Raw genomic sequence first — 19,104 nt, 5'->3', positions numbered from 1 at the left:
AACCTAGAAGTTACTATATATGTACCAAGTCTGGTTATCCTCTGATGCCAAAGCTGGTTATCCTCCTGTCTCTGCCCTTGAAGTGCAGAGATTACAGGCATACACTACCACACCTAGCCCAAGAGACAATTCTCAAAGCAGCAAATCATGAAACCAACTTCCATTTAAAGGGACAAAGATCTTATTTTTTGGTTGTGAGCCTAGCCTTCAATGGCTGAGCCATCTGGTGAAGGTGAGGATGGAACAGGAGGGACCAGTTTGGGAAAGGACAGAAGGAGACAGTACAGAAGAGTCAGCTGGAATTGGGATGGGAGCATCCCTGGGATGAGCTAGAAACTTAGAGCAAAGGAAACTCCCAGGCATCTATGAGGGTGACCCTAGCTAATACTCCTAGCAATAGGGGATATGGAGCCTGAACCAGCCATCTCCTGTAATCAGGCAAGACTTCCAATGGAGGGATTAGAACACCAACCCAGTCACAAAACCTCCAACCTACATTTTGTCCTACCTACCAGATTGCTGAGGTAAAGATGGGGCAGAAAATGAGAGAGCGGTCAATGAATGGGTGGTTCAGCTTGAGACCCAATCCATGAGAAGGAGCACCCACCGACACTGTTAATGATATTCTGCTATATTTGCAGACAGGAACCTAGCATAATCATCCTCAGAGAGATTTCACTCAGCAACTGATGGAAACAGATCCAGAGACCCACAACCAAACATTAGGCGGGGCTTAGAAAATCCTGCAGAAGGTGGGGGAGGAAAGATTGTAAGAGCCAACAAGGTGAAGGACACCTCAAAAAACCCCACAGAATCAACTAATCTGGGTCCATAGGGGCTCACAGATGCTGAACCACCCACCAGCCAGGAAGCCTGTATAGGACTGACCTAGGATTTCTGTGCTTATGTTTACAGTTGTGTAGCTTGGTCTTCACGTGGGACTCCTAACAGTGGTAACATGGGCTGTCTCTGACTCTGTTGCCTGCCTTTGGGTCACATTCCCCTAACTGGGCTGCCTTGTATAGCCTCAGTAGGAGAATCCTACTGTAATTTGATATGCCAAGGCTGTATGATATGCATGATAGGCCTCCCCTTTTCTGAAAATATATGGAGGAGGAATGGATGGAGGGTGAGAGGGGGCAAGGACTCGGGGGAGAGGAGGGAGGGGAAATTGTGGCTGTTATATAAAATTAATTAATTATTTAAAATGGAAAAAGAAAACTGCTACAGAATGACCCACAATTTTACAGTCCCTCTGAGTGAAATTTTTATTACGTTAATAGTTAATATTTTCATGAGAAAAAAATAAAAGATTTGTACTCACTGATTCTAAAAAGGGGGAAGATATTAATTTATCAAGACCCCACTTTCATACTGTCATGGATGTGGAATTGTTTGATGCAGAACTATGTCAGACCAATACATAGGCTATATTAGAGAATGGAGGGGAATAGCTGATTTCAGACGGATCGGTTCATATGGAAATGTCTGACTGCTTATGTTAATACCTCCTGGCCCATAACATAGCTTTGAACTCAAAATGATTCTCCTAACTCTCAGACAAGATCACCACACTGTGGGTAGCAAAATGCCATGTTCATTGCCTTGACGAAAAGTTTATAAAGCACAGCTACAAAGAAATAGCAAGACTTTCCAGTTTATCAATTGTAATTCCTTACAGTGTACGTTCTTTGTACAACATTCTAGAAACATGCTCATCTACTTTAGAAGAAATGATTGCCGTAAAACAATATTTATATCATAGGAAAGCCCCTGGGTGCCCAAATTATGTTTATCTCTATTTTTCTCATGCTTAAGGGTAAACATTAAAATTTTCACATATCTATGGGTGATTTTATGCAAAGAAACTTTATGCTTTCTTACCCTGCCTCTTATCAAATTATATTAGCCAGTAAACCAGTTTGACTACTTTAGTCATCCCAGGAATAAGAGACATGAACTATGAAAAAAAGACAATCACAGTGTTAATATTAAGTTTCATACACAAAAGTAGAAAGGGTTCTCTAGGACTAAGTTAGAGCCATTCTTGCTAATTGCATTTTGACTTCAATATGTGTTATTCTTCCTCATTCTTCCCTGGGCAGAGAAAAGTCATATGGTGCACTGCAGAGAACTGCAAGATTTTTTAAAAGACCATCACCTCCAGCCCCTGTAGAAAAAGACAGGCCTATCTAAAAGCAAATTCTGGAGAACAATGATTTGGAAGGAAGAACTGTAAAGGAAAAGTGATTGTTTCAGAAGAGAGTGGCGCTGCTGTAGAAACGTAAAACCCAGGAGCCCAAGAGAGAAGTGCCATTTTAGCAAACCCGCCCCCACAGGCTGAAGGGCACAATTAAGGGAGTTAGAAATCAAATGCCCAGCAGTATTCCATGTGCTTCATGGGTATTTACTCATTTAATCCTTGGACTACTTCTAGAAGGTCACTTCCAAAATTACTTTTTTTCAAAGATTTGTTTTTAAAGCAAATGTAAAGCTTAGAGAAATGTGAGCTGCCATTGTAATCTAAATTTCCATTGAGCTGCTGACAGCGAATGCAAAAGTTGTTTCGCATTTAATTATCCTACGGGTTACACAAGGTTACTTCTTCAAAAAAAGATGTATCTTAAGAACAAAAATTTAAGAAAAGAATAAATAAACCACTCAGGGTTGAGAAATTGTAGTGACGCATTATGATGAAAATATCTCTTTCATTTTAAGAGACTGGAACTTTTGCTAGGCCTCACAGCCAGAGTTAATAATACACCTTAAGGCTTATCCATCCAGCCTAAGTGTACTCAGTTTGTTTGTTCAAGCTGCTTTTAAGAGAGCAATGTGACAATATCCTGACTTGCCTGGGATTTATCATGTCATCAGCTTTTACAACCTAACCTAACCTAAGTGCATAGCTGCAATCTTAAATTGTGTGCCCTATACCTCAAACCAAGAATAATTCATGTGTGTTCTAATAACCAGTTGCTGAAAACAACCAAAATGGAGATTGAAAACAATCTTACAAAATGAATGTCTACCATACACTTTTAACACACCACCCAGATATTGGGTAATGAGCAATGATATCTGCAGGACTTCTCTGGGGTAGTTGGGTTGTTGGCACTCAGTGGCTTAGTCCCTTGTAAAACTCTGTTAACGATTTCTGTGACGTACTTCCCATCCCTTTCCTCATGTGACACCTTCTGCTGCTCAATAAGAGAGGGCAAAGACCTTTGTAGGAGAGAGACACACAGAAAAAGACACTCAAACAGATACAGATGGACATAGAGACAAGGAAGGAAATGGATTCACAAGATGGTCTTCGGGCAGGCACAGGGTCAGACTCGTACAACAGACAGACCAGTGGACAGAAGACCCAGAGCGAACCAAGTAAAGAACTCAAACCTAGACTCACTGTTAGACACCCAAGAGAGGGTGATCTGATTTCTTTCCTTAATGCAACACTGACGTACTGTGGGTGACTCGGAGCTCATTATTAGTGCGTTCAAGCTGGCCACAAGGAACAGCAGGCAGAAACTGTTTTTAGCATTTGTTCATGTTTAATTCTGCACTATGCTTCTAGTCAGAGCTTAGGAGAAAGCATTTACCTGGAGCAGGTCAGCCTGCAGTAAGGAAGGCATGACTTGGAGAACATGGCTTCCCCAGCACAGGGACCTTCTTCTTCTTCTCAGAGGGAACTTGTCCTGTCTTGTGCAGCTAGGTTTAAGTTAGGAGGAAAGACCAAAGAAGGGCAGAAGCTGGATAACTCTACAAACTTTTTGTCTGAAGTTTCCTGCTTAGGAATCAACAGGAGAGTAAATACTCAGCTATTGAGATAACAGGATCCTAATTCAACCAAACACTTCCTTTAGACTCGGGTTCAGCTACGTAAATGACAATTCTCATCTTATGTTTTTTTCTTCCCATCGCAGGACACAAAGCTCCCACACCAAACTTTCAGCTTCTACCTCAGCTTGCATGGTTATAGTGCACAGGGTCCCTCATTTGTGACTTTCAGGGTGTCCTTTGCACAGATCCAAACACACATGGGAAAGTCAGCCTCCTGTAGCTTGTCTGCTCTCACCAGTGCTTCTCAACCCTCTCAATGCTGTGACCCTTTAATGCAATTCCTTGTGCTATGGTGACCCCCCCCAACCATAACATTATTTTTGTTGATATTTCATGATTGCAATTTTGCTGCTCTTATGAATCATATGTAAACATTTGTGTTTTCCAATGGTCTAAGGAGACCCCTGTGTAAGGGTTGCTCAACTGCCAGAGGGGTCTTGCCCTACAGGTTGAGAACCACTGGCTTATACAGTTGTCTTCCCGTTGCCTTGTAAAAGACCCTTCTATCAGAGCTTAATCCCCAATGTATATCAATCTATATTCTGCATTCATTCTCTTGTCACCCAGAAACCTGTTTCATTTACTAGCCTCCTAAACCATTACTATCTGCAAGCTTATCTCTATCAGTCCATCCCCTACTAACAGTCTAACAGCTTTCCCAGAAGTTCTCTGCTAATCTTCTTCTCATTTAAGTCTCATCTCCCATCTCTACCCAAGCTTCTGATGCTGGTGTTCACACATAATTTCTTTATATTCTTACTCCTTTCCAGGCTGTAACTTGAATATAAATTCTTCTTGCAGAGATTGCTAACCACAGTTGTTAGTTTCCAAATCTGACCCCAGGTTACTCCAACGGTTCTTGTCCAAAAGCTGTCTTTGACTCCAAACAAAAGCTATAGTTGCCCATCCCTCCCTCTGCTCTGCCTCTGGTTTTCTGACTGCTTTGGTTAACATAATGCAGGACAGGGGGATGCTGCCACCTTGCCTTCACTGTTTCTGCCTTAGAGTATTCCAGAGATATTTCCATTTGAAATATTCTAAATGTTGTTGTTGTCATTAAATATGGAGTTTTCAGTTACTTAAAGTGCTTTTCAAAGTGTGTAAACATTATATTATCTATTACCATTTTTAAATAAATGTCTGCCTTCACCACTGGACATGTGGTTTTCAAACTTATAGTTTTCATTCTTTTGATAGGAGGCTCTCTAGTATGATTCTAATTATGGGAATTGAATTTCATGTTGCCAAGTTTATTCTTTAGAAAAAACACTTACTAGACTCAGGCTGTTGTTGACATAAAATATTTGTTCCCATGCATACTGTAGATATAGTATCTGCTTTATGCTACTCACAGATAAGCTAAGGAAGCCATACAAGGGAACTGGTAACTGATTATAATTTACAGATGAGATTTGTAGTGAGATATGTGAATCTGGGCCGTTTTATTGGACCAATAATCAGCCAGCTCCAAGCCAGTCAATTTCCTACCTTGAAGTAACTAATTGACACCGTATGTGACACCATATGGATTTCCACTGAGTAGTATCCCATAGAATGACAACTCCTTTCATTTCCACACCTGCAAGTGGGTCACATGATTCATGTTGGATGGTCTCCTTCCTGGGACTTTAGTGTGGCCTCAACATAAAATACTTCCAGAGTATGGCTTCCCTCCAAACACTGGGACCAGTTTCATCATGCGTCTTTACTGTAGCCCTTATTAAAAACAAAAAAAAATATGAAACCCCCAACAGTGATCATTTCACAGGCTTGGTTTTAAGAAAGGAGAAATGGGTAGGACTACATTCTTGAACACTAGTTCTATTTTACCTCCCAGGATGTTGTGGGTGTTTGGGCAATGATAAAGTAACAAATATATTGATATGGGTCTGAAAAGAATGTTAAAAGAACATGAATCATTACAGTAATCACTTCAAAGCTGTATGGGTAGCTGGCAGGAAGTGGTGTGGGTCTCTAGAGCATAAAACTGGCCTCACAGAAGGTGTGGTCTGTGCAAATACTGATGTAATATAAACATTGTATTTCCCAACTATTTATAAGGTCATTCCTACCCTACATCAGAAGTCAGATCTGTCTCTGAGAGGTTCCACATGGAACCTACAACATTCTTTGGTTTTGGCACTTTTGCAGTTCAACCCGTTTCTGCACCATGTGGGAAAGGCAGCACAAAGTCATTAAAGCAGAGTTGGCTTGGCCTTCATCTGCAGAGATTTCATCCAGGCAGTTCACTAGGCTCTGGCTTATTCAAAACTCTGAATAAACTTAGACATGTTTTCTCGTATTATCTCCTGTCCACGGCTTAAGGAAAACCCTAGTCGTGACCAAAACAAGTTCCTCCAGTATTTCTCAGGCCCTGTATCACTCACTGCCATAGGCAGCCCAGGCAGCCCAAGCTACATTACCCCAGCGCCTAGACACAGTGAATCCTTCCCACCCTGCTCATTTATATCATAGTAACTCGAAACATCCTAGAAAATCAAAGGTAAAATGAAAAATGTCTCTTCTCTAAAGTTTTGAGAACTACCCTTATAAACAAGCACAGGAAAGAGTTCGGCATGAATTGGCTGAAGTCCCACATGCCTACATCACTCCTAAGAGAACAGATACTTTCTTTAGACTATGGGTGGTTTTAACTAAGAAAGGCCTCTACCACAGCAGTCAACATTTCTTCACTTAGTATTAATGAAAACCTGGGAGAGAAACCCACTGGACAAGCTGGGGTCTCAGACACAGAGAAGTAATGTTCATAGGAGATCACGTTGTTCAGATGCACAGAATGACTAAACCATAGCATCCAAAGCAGAGTGAGACCATGCCTGACTCTAAGCCAAAGAAATGCCTTATTTTGTACCATGCTAGCCCAGATAAGCCCTGATGGCTAAAATGTAATTTAGATCATATATGAACAAATGTGAAGGAAAGGATAGGCTGGAAACACTTAGGAAGAACTTATGGGTTTTGTTTGTTTATTATTCAGCAGTTCTACAAATAGTTCTTTGTAGCACATGTTTTGTTATTTCAGGAGAGATGGGAAGTGTATCCAAGCCTGTTGAATTCAACTTATTGACAAAGGACTCTAAGGTATGCCTAGAAACAAAATAAACAGATGACAGTTGATACCCTCAGCCTCTTCGCTGTGACACTAGGGAGAAGACACATGTGAAAACACAAGGCAGCCTAAAGACAATGGAAGGAATAAGCAGGGATGTGACATGCAAACTAGATGTAATTGATGTCTTCTGTGGGAAACTCAGAGACTGAGAAAACTGAAACTAGGCCTCAGAAGGTCAAAAGATTTTCAAAAGAAGCATTGCAAAGTTTAAGTGTGGGATTTGAAACATAAATTAAAACCTGAGGAAACAAAGGGCAGAAGTGAAAAGGCCTCAGAGGAAGCATCTTTTACCTTAACCTGCATCCTGGTCACCTTATCAGTCATTCTATGGGTATGCACTGAACAACTAGGTACGCTAGACACCTCTATAAATGGGGAAACAGACAGATGAAGGCCTTCCAGTTACAGAATGTGCATTCTATTGTGGGGTAACAAATATATAAACAAATAGAGAAATAGTAGAAATTGAAATAATGATAAACACTGAGAGGGAAATGATACAAGGAGGTAGTTACTTGAGGAAACTGATCGGAGCTAAATTGCAGCTCTTCAGATAGCTCATATATTGAATTCCTAATTCCTACTTCAGACTGAAGTTCTCCTTAGAGATCTTTAAAGCAGTAATTAATGTAGTAAAGAATAAGATAGGATATTTTAAGGAGTTTAAAAAATTCATTACAACAAACTCCAGAGTGACTTGTTTTCTTTTTAAATATGTTGGTTAGAGGAATGATAAATAAAAGGGTAGATTATTGAATCTACTTTTAGACCAAAATATTATTCCTGCATCACAGAAAAGTCTGTCCAATATACTGAGCCAGAAGGCTGAAGATGATGCTACTACATTGTGAGAAATATTGAGGGAGTGTCCAGGCAGCCAAATACCTCGGTCATTCTGTACTTTTGGAAGCTGCTTGCCTGCATTTCCTACATGTTAGATAACATTTATTGCTTCTTAAGTCTCTGATGTGGTTGAAGACTAGATAGTTATGGTCTCACAGTTGAACTCCTTAGGATGATAAAAATTGATAGTATAATACTTTATCCAAGGCTGCCCAATATACAAATATAAATCTTATCTAATAATTTTTGTAATTGTTATTATTACATACAGTTTTTTTTATTGTAAGAGAAAGAACCTTTTACTAGACTAGAAGAGGGAGCTATAGGCATAAGGTTATTGTGTATTTTAAATGCTTTCTGTATACCGCATACTTGGTTGCACTCCTTGTTCTGAGAATCTCTTGTCTCAATGTTGTGTAAGCACTGTTCCCCTATTGTCCCATGGTATGCCAATAAAGCAGTTTATACCCAATCGCTGAGCAGAGGAGAGAATATGGTTGGATTTTCTGCCAGCCAAGGGAGGAAGAGTTAGAGGAGGAAGCAGATTGAGCCACAGAAGAGAGCTGGGTGACATCAGAGAGGGAACTGGAGCAGAAAAACTACAAAGTATAAGCATCCCTGGGATGGGAGGAAACCAGATTATCTTAGGGGGTTAGGAATAGAAAAACTGCTCAGTTATTGTCTTGTAAATCTTACTATTAAACAAATATAATAGAGTCTCAATGATCTTAATGCTAGCTGGGGTACTAAAGAAACTGAGAAACAAATACAATTTTATAAAAGTAACTGTAATAGTTGCGTGCAAGAGAAATAAGACAGACATTTCAAAAGACAAAAAAGGAGCCCAGCATCTGTGGTGCAACGAGTAAGAATAAACCGTTTTCTAGAAGATAGAGAGGCTGTCTGCATTTCCCAGAGAGGGTACAGATAAGGAGACAGAGGGTATGGGTCTATTCTTAACTCTTATAGATGTCTGCATCATAAAAGAAAGGACTGAAGATGCATGTTCAGATGCGTACTTTTTAATAAAGCAATGTTGAGAGCCATCCATTAGCTGAGGACGTTAGAGAAAAGTGGCCATTTTAGTGGATGGGAAGCTGGGTATGTGAGAGAAGTTAGAAGGGTTGACAGTCCATTGCGTGCTCAGGTGGAATCTGTGCTTACGATTTCCGAAAGAAAAAGATGACAGTTGTCCAATTTCCTATATGCTGCTTAGTTCATAGATGCACACTTAAGACTGGGAGTTTCATCAAGGTTAGGTAGCGCTGATGAGTACAATCAGGGAAAGACGATAGTGTGTGAGTTACGCCACCAGCACAGTAGATGATGAAGACACCTGTCTGTCTACCCTCCTCTGTCTTCCTTTCTGAACTTGGGAGTCTGTAGGCCTTTATGGTACCTGCTAACAGCTTAGCTACCTGGTAGACTAAAGCCAAATGATGAAGGCTTTCAAGTGCTCAGATAAAAAAGTGTAATTTAATGTTAGAAAATAAGTTGGTTGTTCACTCATATTTTAAACAAGGAAATAATAAAACTTTTTTTTTTTAATCCAAACAGTTCAAAAAAAGAAGCTATTTTAAAAACACTCCCATCTTCAGTGTTTGGGAGGATGGAGTCCCCTGATTACCCAGTAGAACAGCTGTTATACCATTAAAGAGCGTCATTAAACACAGATTATGAGTATGGTGGTGCGTGCCTGGAACCCCCACACTTTGGAGGTGGCAGCAGAAGTTCAAAGCTAGTCTGAACTATCTAGAGATAGAGATAGAGATCAGGCTTTAGGAACGAAGCAATAGTGTTGTCCAATATTAAAAATCTACTAAAGATAAATTAATGAAAACATATTCCTGATTTCCGGGGACTTTCTATAAGCATAACAATCAACGATAATGTATTTTCCCAGAAAACTTCAACTCTAGTACTCACCCATTGTTCTGATGCCCTTATGTCTGTCAAACTCCATGCCTTGACAATAGCTTGTGAAACAATTAGTCCAATAGCTAGAGCAAACACACCGACATTGAGAACAATACAGAGCTGTGGTAAAACCTCATGCAAGAAAGATGACCTGCTCTTATGGTTGCTTGAAAAGAATAGCTACTCTGGCAACACCCAGCCTACCTCAAAGAAGATGATGAGCATCAAAGAATCTCCTTATGGAGATGGCTTCAAATGTGGCAAACAAGCCACTGAGGAAAAGGCCCTCATTTCTACCACAGATAGAATTTTGCCTAAAAAAGGGCAAGCTTGGATGCAGACAGAGTCGAAGGCCAAACTCTGCCAACATAGAGTAAGCAACTCCTTAATAGTTTCTACCTCACAATTATGTCTGTCAGATATATTGGGCCAGAAGGCTGAAGAAGATGCTCCAACGTTATAGAGAGTTTTGGATGACTGACTAATCAGGTAGAAAACTGTCTCTGTCATCTTTTCATTTGGAAAGCTACTAACCGGCACTCTCAGCATACTCAGATAATCAAGTTTACTCCTTCTCAAGTCTCTGAGGGAGTTGAAGGCCAGGTAGCTTAGTTTCACAATGAATCTTAATTGTTTAAGAGTTAAGATGTTCTTAGGTCTAGATAGGTGTTCTAAGTTGATAATGACAATATGTGATGGAGATTAATTTACATTCAGAAATTTAGATGCACCAAGATAGGAAAGATATCTTCTTCAAGGCTGTCAAATGAATATAACATTTCTATAATTCCTGATTATGTCACGGTTCTTCTTGCCATAGGTAATCTGTTGTACATATGTGTAATAATATAAATGTATATATACAAATATAAAATAATTTTTAAAAATGCTTAAGGGTGCACCATCACAAAAAAAAAAAGGTACTGCTCAATCTATATTTTTATCATGGGAATGTGGCTACAAGCTAAGAACAGACTTTCCCCACCACCCAGCTGTATCATTATTTGTATCTTCTCTGTAAAACAGAAGACAGCAATTCTTTACCCTAGGAAATAATGCTTATCATATGTCCCTGTTCATTGTGTCACAGATATGCTATGCTTCTTTCTATATTTTGAACTTCCAGTCTTAGGTCCGTTGCGTGTGACCTTTCCTGTTCTTGGAATGGTGTTTATTTGCACTTCATCCCACGTATTACCTGCCACCACTTCAAAAAAGGCATCCCTCCACCACACTGGGGACTCCATTGTTGCTATATCCCTCCACCACACTGGGGACTCCATTGTTGCTATAGCTTCCATATGGTGAGGCATGAACAATTCTAATTTTTCCACACAAGCAATGTAATTTTAGACATATATATTAAATAGAGTATGACTCAAGATGCAGAGCAAAACTCTCAATATTCACATGGCTTGAACAAACCTCAGGTCTATTTCTCATTTCTATACCAGTTGGAAGAGACCTATGTTTTAGATCAAGAGTTATCCAAGGGGGTTACACACACAGCTCTGTCATATCTGAGATGAAAACTATTAAAAATTTGACTTATCAGAACCCATTACCCTCTCATAGACTCCTGAAAGTCATGAAAAGAATTTATTTGATAACTATCTACTGATATTTAATATACTAGAAATTATATCAGGAATGTTATTAAAATATTTGTTTGCTAGGGTTTTTTTTTTTTTTGAGGTTATAATATAATTCACAACATTTCCTCCCTCCCTCTCCTACTTCTAAACCCTCCCAATACCACTCTTTACTCTCCTCCAAATTTATAGCCTCATTTAATTGTTATTCTGTGCATTATATATATGCATATATATACATATATGTGCTAAGCATAGAGTGCTCAGTCTGTATAATGTGTTGCTCGTGTATATATTTTCAGGGCTCATCATTTGGCACTGCACAACCAGTTGATGTGCTTTTCTCTGGGGAAGATCACCTCTCCCACTCCAAGCTTCCCTCAGTTGCATGTAGTTCTTTGTGTAGAATTGAGGGTTTATGGACTTCTCCCTGTCCACTTTGGCATGTTCGTTGGTGTCATCTTTGTTCCGCTCATGTTTGGGCAGTCATGTTGGTGAGACTCTATGAGTGTAGCTTCTGATGTTACTAGGAGACACAATCTCACAGCAAACTGCCTGATCCTCTGGCTAATCCAGTCTTTCTGCCCTTCTCCAGCAATGTTCCCTGAGCCTTGATTATAGGAGTGTCTTATAAATGTACGCATTGGGACTTGAATCCACAATTCTGCATTTTGGTTGCTTGTGGCTTTCTGTAGTAGTTGCCAATAAATCTACTGTTTGTTAACATAAGTTCTATATGAATTATTTATCATGCACTTCATATGTTTTCATTTCTTTAGGGTAAGTTATTGATTTTTTTTTTCCTCTGGTAGCACCATGTTTCCCTGGTTGTTCAGGTTCTTGTGCCTATGCATGAGTGTCATTTTGGGAGGAGCGGAAATGGCATTTAATTTCAACGATTAGAATTATTGTTGTAGACTGCCTCCATTAAGGGAAATCCTACAACAATTTGTTCATCGACATACTCTGAACAGATAATGTAACGTGCTTAATGGTTGAACTTGTTGCCAGGTTCCTAGTGCAGGCTTGAGTTCAGTGTGTGTCTGCTGGAGTGAAGGCTGCATCCTGAGCCTATGAGGCCATCTAGTGTCATGCTTGCCACTGGGATGAGCCTGCTGACTGAGTGCAGTAGGAACAGCCTAGAATCCTGGTCTGCAGAGGAAGTCTCGGAGCCTATATGCCTGGGGCACAGCTGGAACCAGAGATTCACAAGGGTTGATCTAGATCAGGGCCAGGCCCAGAGTCTGGGATTACAGGGCTTGGTCTGATACTTTTGGTCTGAGTCTATAGGGTCCAGTTTGGTACTAGAGTGACCAGCTGGGCTGTCTTTCACCAGAATTTTACTACTGTGGGCCTGAAGATGGGTCGACAGCAAAGCTCACTGTTCACTCCACTCTCCTTCCCTATATGAAAAGTATCTTTCAATACCCTGGTGAGCAGGCTTAGAGAGGCAGTGATGAGGGGATGGGGAATGTTCATCCTTGTTATCTTCAATGACTTCGTCATTTGTGTGCCTATGCTAGGCTTGCATATGCTAAACTGCTCTATTTTCACTGAGATATCCCCCAGCAAGGTGTTTTTCCTTAATCTGTGCTGCCCAATATGCTATTTCATCTGTCACCAGGTTTCCTTAGCTCTTGAAAGACTACCCCACTATGATGCCAACCTGTCATAAGTCATTTTAGAAAGAAGAGTTACATCCCCAGTCAGTAAAGAGTAGCATCATTTGATATGAAAATAGAAATCAATAGTGGGAGTACTAGGAAATTTCTACGTTTGTGTGGAAGTTAAACAGTATGCCTCAGGGCAGCCAACAGGCCAAGAGGGTCAAAGGAGACATCAGAAAAGGAACTTCTGACTAACAAAAATTGAATAAAGCATATTAATTTTTAAAATGCATTTATTTATATTTCAGATTCCCTGGAACCAGAGTTACAAGAGCTTTTGGCCACTGTGTAAGTGTTGAAAATTGAACCAAGGTCCTCTGGAAGAGCATCCAGTGCTCCTTAACCAGAGAGCCATCATTCAGCCCCAAGCACTCCAAAATGTATGGAAGACAACAAAAGTAGTTTTAAGAAGGACATAGGTTATAAATGTCTTCAATAACAAAAATGTTTGAGAAATGACTCAAACAACTTAACTTTATGCTCAAGGCTGAAGTCAGCAAGAGGAAAAAAATAATAAAGATCAGAACATGGATAAATGAAATAGTAACTAGAAAAATAATTTAAAAGATAAATGAAAAGAAGAGTTCATATTTTGAAGAGATAAGTGGCATTTATAAAGCTTTATTTAAAATGAGAAATCAGATAAGATTCAAATATAAAGAGTTCATATTTTGAAGAGATAAATGACATTTATAAATCATTATTTAACATGGGAAATCAGATGAAAATATTCAAATATATATAAGTATAAGCAAAAGACGATTCTTTTAGAATCCTCTTAGAACCTAAGACCCCCTTCTGAGAACTATTTTTTGCGGTATTCCATACATTTTGGAGTACTCAGGGCTGGAGAGATGGCTCTGTGGTTAAGAGTACTGGATGCTCTTCCAGAGGACCTTGGTTCAATTTTCAGCACCTGACATAGCAGTTGTTGGCAAAGCAGAGACCACTGTGAGCAATTATAACCTAAACAACAGGAGCACAAAGGAGATAAGTTTCTTGAAAAATATCTGCCAAGAACACAGCAAGGAGATGTGAGAAACTGGAATAGACACATAATAAACAAGAAAATTGAAATGGTAATTAAGGACAACGCAACAAAGAAAAACATATGGCTTCACTAATAATTCTACATTTTACTCTTAATTATTTATTTGTTTATCTGTGTGTGAGTGTGTGTGTGTGTGTGTGTGTGTGTATTTGCCTATCTACATGTGCACCATGTGTGTGCAGTGCCCTTGAAGACCAGAAGAGGCCATTATGTCCCCTGGACCTGGAGTTACAGGTAGTTGTGTGCTGCTTGATATAGGTACTGAGAATAAAAAGGACACATATCTAGTATATAGAGTGGGAGGGATTTGGGGCTTATGACTGTAGCCCCAGACCTACAATAGTTCCACAAGATTGTAGCATGCCCAAGATTGCTTCCACCTCTGAAATGTGATGGTCTCTACAAACAATGGACCGTAAACATTTGTGAGACTTTTGGGTAGCCTTCTCTACCTCATATCCCTGAAATAGGGCACCAGCAGCTTAGGGCCTCTGCCAGAATGAGAGCTCTCAAAGGCAGGATGATAACTGAGTTGAGTTGACTCCATTCTTTCCTGTTAGTACTAAAAAGGACACCATCCTCAACGTTCCTTTGTATACTTAGCAAAAAGAAGTATCACTTTGAAGTTACTGAACTTAGAGATCTGTACTGTATAAGAAACATTTGTTCATCAAAAAGCAATTTGACTAAAGGGGTGTGCCACTTTAGCCGGCTCATGTTCACTTCATTTGTGATTGAAACTAAAATAAAAAGTTCTACTTAGCTTAAAACCCATTTTACTTGAGGGTGGGGGAGGGGTGCTCTCATCCTGCAATCCCTTCATTTCACATTACTCACTATAGATAAAAATCCTTGTGGCTGGTGAGAATGCTTTTGTTGTTTTCATAAAGCACAAACAATTTTCACAAAATATTAACATAAATAAGCCACATATTCTTTAATTATTATCCAAAAAATTGACCAACTGCCATGCTGCCAAATAAAGGCAACACCCCATTTCCACTCCCTTCTGGTCTATAGCAGGCTCTGGTAACCCAGGAGACCAGGATGTCAGAGACTGTAGCCAATGTCAAGGTTGCTGGCTTCTCCTGAGACTCTCTTTGGAAGGATGCTATGGTTAGTGACATCATTTGACCTCAGAGCCAGGAAAAAGTGGGCACCAGATTCAGCTCCCTGGTTTCCCGGGCCTCCTTTGTCTTCCATGCAGGCGATAGCTCATCTCTGCATGCCCACATTTCCACTGAGTGCTACCTCAAAACCCAAGCTGTCATCATTAAAAATTGTGTCTTACTAAATATTCATCAATGTGATGTACTCTTCACCAGAAGCTGAGTGAGAAAGCTTTTAAATGTTCGAAAGAAAGAAAGAAAGAAAGAAAGAAAGAAAGAAAGAAAGAAAGAAAGAAAGAAAGAAAGGTACAAGAGAGAAAAAACAGATAACTGCATGAGAGGATAGGTACTTCACTGCCCACCTCACTTCATGACACATGCGCATAACAAACTTCACATTGCATACCTTGAATATATAAAATTTACATTTGCTAGTTATTCTTTAATGAATGAACGAAGAAAAGTAGTGTCCTTAAGATTGAAGTCATGTGTGCTTTATCTGTGCAGCTGATGTGAATCAGCAAGAGGCAGGCTCTGTTTCCTCACAGCTAAGTTGCTCTGAGGATGTGAAGATGTAAAAACCGAGGTTGAGCTAGAGCTAGAGAAAACAAAGGTTTTCCTACCACAAGCCTCTTCATTGTCCCACCCCACAGGCTCACTGTTCATGTGTCGCCCCAACTCGGCAAGGAGCACATCAGGTTCTCAGCTTGCACTAGGTCGTGAAGGAAGTTTTTGCCCCACAGAAACCAGCAAGAGTTATGAGTCAGGATCAGAGCTTGAGTTTTGACTTTCTTTGATCCTTTCCTTACCCTACAAAGAATCATTTAGCACTGAGCAGTACACTATTGGGTGAGGGAGAGAGTGAACAGTATGAATGCATGAGTGAATTCCTGAACACATGAAATAGGCAGATGGCATGAGATACGTAGGTGATGATAACAGTGTCCAGGAGAACTGAGATTTACTTCACGACCACTCCACTGAGTCACAGGAAGTCCAAAGCTGAACTGAAGCCATGATTTACTGACGGACTTCACTGATGAGAATGAAAAGTAACAGAGCTGAGTGATCTAAGTATGCTTGGGGAGTCTCAACAGTCACATTCAAGAGCTCTTGGGAGATCAGAGTTAATTAATGACTTATCCCAACACTTAGTTCATAAATTAAAGGTACATTTTCCATGATAAACTTAGTTTTAAATTACCCTATAGCCCTGAAGTGTAGAAGTTAAAGAATACATATATGTAAAATCAAGTACATCTCATACTCTGGCCATGAACATGTCACTGTTTAAATCACCCCCAAGCCCCTCAAACACTCACAATCACTGTAATTATTCTCCCTAATGAAAGATCAAAGCTTTCTTCAGAACTGAAGAACTTAAACAAAATAGAATGGTACAAAGAACCACAAGAAAGTAAATGACCGCCATAAATGTCCATGTCCCCAGCGCAGAACTTTTCAGGCTGGAAGAGCTCATGTTACATCCTAAAGATTACTAAGTTTGACATCACTCACTACTGAAACTATACACTTTCTGATAAACAGCTCAGTGCAGGGGACAGACATTTGGTTTATTTACTCGCATGGCTGCAGAACCCAAAAGACGTTGCCTCCATTTTCCAGCTTCTTTTACAAAATTTACATGCATTCTTGTAACAGGAATAGTCCCACCAGGTAGGAAAAAGCAGAACTACTGATTGAAATGGAGATTGCACTTGAAATGCTAACATTCTCTCTACAGATTCTTGTTTTGTTTTTAGTCAAAATTCCTTATTTTAGGATAAGATGCTGGTTAGAAAAATAGAAGTGTTTGGAGAGACAAATCTGTTCTTTATTTTGTTGTTGTTTTCTTTCTTTCTTTCTTTCTTTTTTTTTTTTTTTTTTTTTTTTATCTGCCATTTACCAGTATCATGGCTATGGATGAGGTACTCAAAAGGTTTTTCCGTTTGCTTAACGATGCTTTGCCCTATCACAGGACTGGTTGTCACAGCCACGGTTCATTCTTCCTGAGTGTGAGTCATCACAGCGCTCCCAATGAGGCTGCTATAATTGGATCACTAGACTGAGAGTGAATATCTATCTCTTGGGATACATATCACTGGGGTTTTGTTGCTCTCTGGTACACAGACATACTTCTACTTCTGCTGACTACCTAAAAAAGATGAAATCTTCAATGCTTTGCTCCTGAATCTAGGACTCGGCTCATACTGAGATCATAAACGCTTTTGCTGAAATGCAGTTACATGTATGTACATTTAATTTAACTAGATCAGAGTCAAAATTCTAAATCTCTCAGAACTATGAAAAAGTACTACTTGTTTAATATTTGTTTATGTTCTCATATCTGACAATTATAAATGAATTTATTAAAATCTATAAAATTAAGTTCAATGTAAACCTATGAACCATGTGTGAGAAAATACCATTTCTATACTCGATCTTACTCAAAAACCAAGAAGCAATGAAAATATCATTTCTTTCTCAACAAAGGAATATCAAATGGCTGAGAAACATTTAAAGAAATGCTCAGCGTCTTTAGTTATCAGAGAAATGCAAATCAAAATGACTCTGAGGTTCCATCTTACACCCATCAGAATGGCTAAGATCAAAAACTGGTGAGGCTGTGGAGAAAGGGGAACACTCACTCCTTCATTGCTGGTGGGTATGCAAACTTGTACAACTACTTTGGAAATCTATCTGGCACTTTCTCAGAGAACTGGGAATAGGGCTTCCTCAAGACCCAGCTATTCCACTCCTTGGAATATACCCAGAAAATGCTCCAGCACACAACAAGAACATTTCCTCCATCATGTTCATATCAGCCTTATTCTTAATAGCCAGAACCTGGAAACAGCTTAAATGCCCCTCAGTTGAAGAATGGATAAAGAAACTGTGGTACATTTACACCATGGAATACTACTCAGCTATTAAATACAAGGAATTCCTGAAATTTGTGGACAAATGAATGGAACTAGAAATGATAATACTGAGTTAACTCAGAAGCAGAAAGACTCACATGGTATATGCTCACTTATAATTGGACACCAGTGCAAAAAGCATGTTCCATGAAGGTCTTCACTTACCAGGCAATTGGGATAGATGTGAGGATATCCTATTGGAACTGTAGATGAGAAAAATGCAGGAGAATGGGGAACTAGAAGGATCCAGAGGGTCCTAGAAATGTACAAGAAGAACATCATGATGTGTGGATCTGGGTCCAGGGGGGGGGTTGTTCAAACTACTGCACCAACTAAGGACAATACAAACAGTAAACATTGAACCCCTACTCAGATCTAGCCAATGGACAGGACATTCTCCACAGTTGTGTGGAGAGTGGGGACTGACATGGACATGAACTCTGGTGCCTCATATTTGACCACTTCCCCTTGATGGGGAGGGCAGGTGGCACTAAGAGAAAGAATAGGCAGACTACCAAGATGAGACTTAATAGCCTATGACCATATAGTGGGGGAGAAGGTCCCCATTGGTCATAGACCTAGGGGAGGGGAATAGGGTGAAAGTGGGAGGGAGGGAGGAACAGGAGGAGACAAGTGATAGGATAACAAGTGAGTTGTAATCTGAATAAATCAATTAAATTATTAAAATAAAATAAATAAAAATACCGTTTCTACAAAAACTAAAATGGATGAGTATAGATAAATCTTGGTAAATACTCACAATGAGAAGACACTAGAAAAATTCATACTAATATAAAGGTAATGATGAGTTACTAGAGATAAGATAGGATGGTGCTTGTGTGCATGTGTGTGTGTGTGTGTGTGTGTGTGTGTGTGTGTGTGTGTGTGTGTGTGTGCATGTGTGTGTGTGTGTGTGTGTCTGTGTGTGTCTAACATATAATTACATTGAAAAACTGAATCCATATTGGTGCATAAAGGAGGGTTGGGGTGTTGACCATAGGAAAAGGTTCAGTGTGACTCCTTTTTTTATG

The sequence above is a fragment of the Acomys russatus genome, chromosome 1 (genome assembly GCF_903995435.1).
Source record: "Acomys russatus chromosome 1, mAcoRus1.1, whole genome shotgun sequence".
Lineage (NCBI taxonomy): Eukaryota > Metazoa > Chordata > Mammalia > Rodentia > Muridae > Acomys > Acomys russatus.
The sequence above is the reverse complement of the archived record's forward strand: the minus strand, read 5'-3'. Positions refer to the sequence as shown.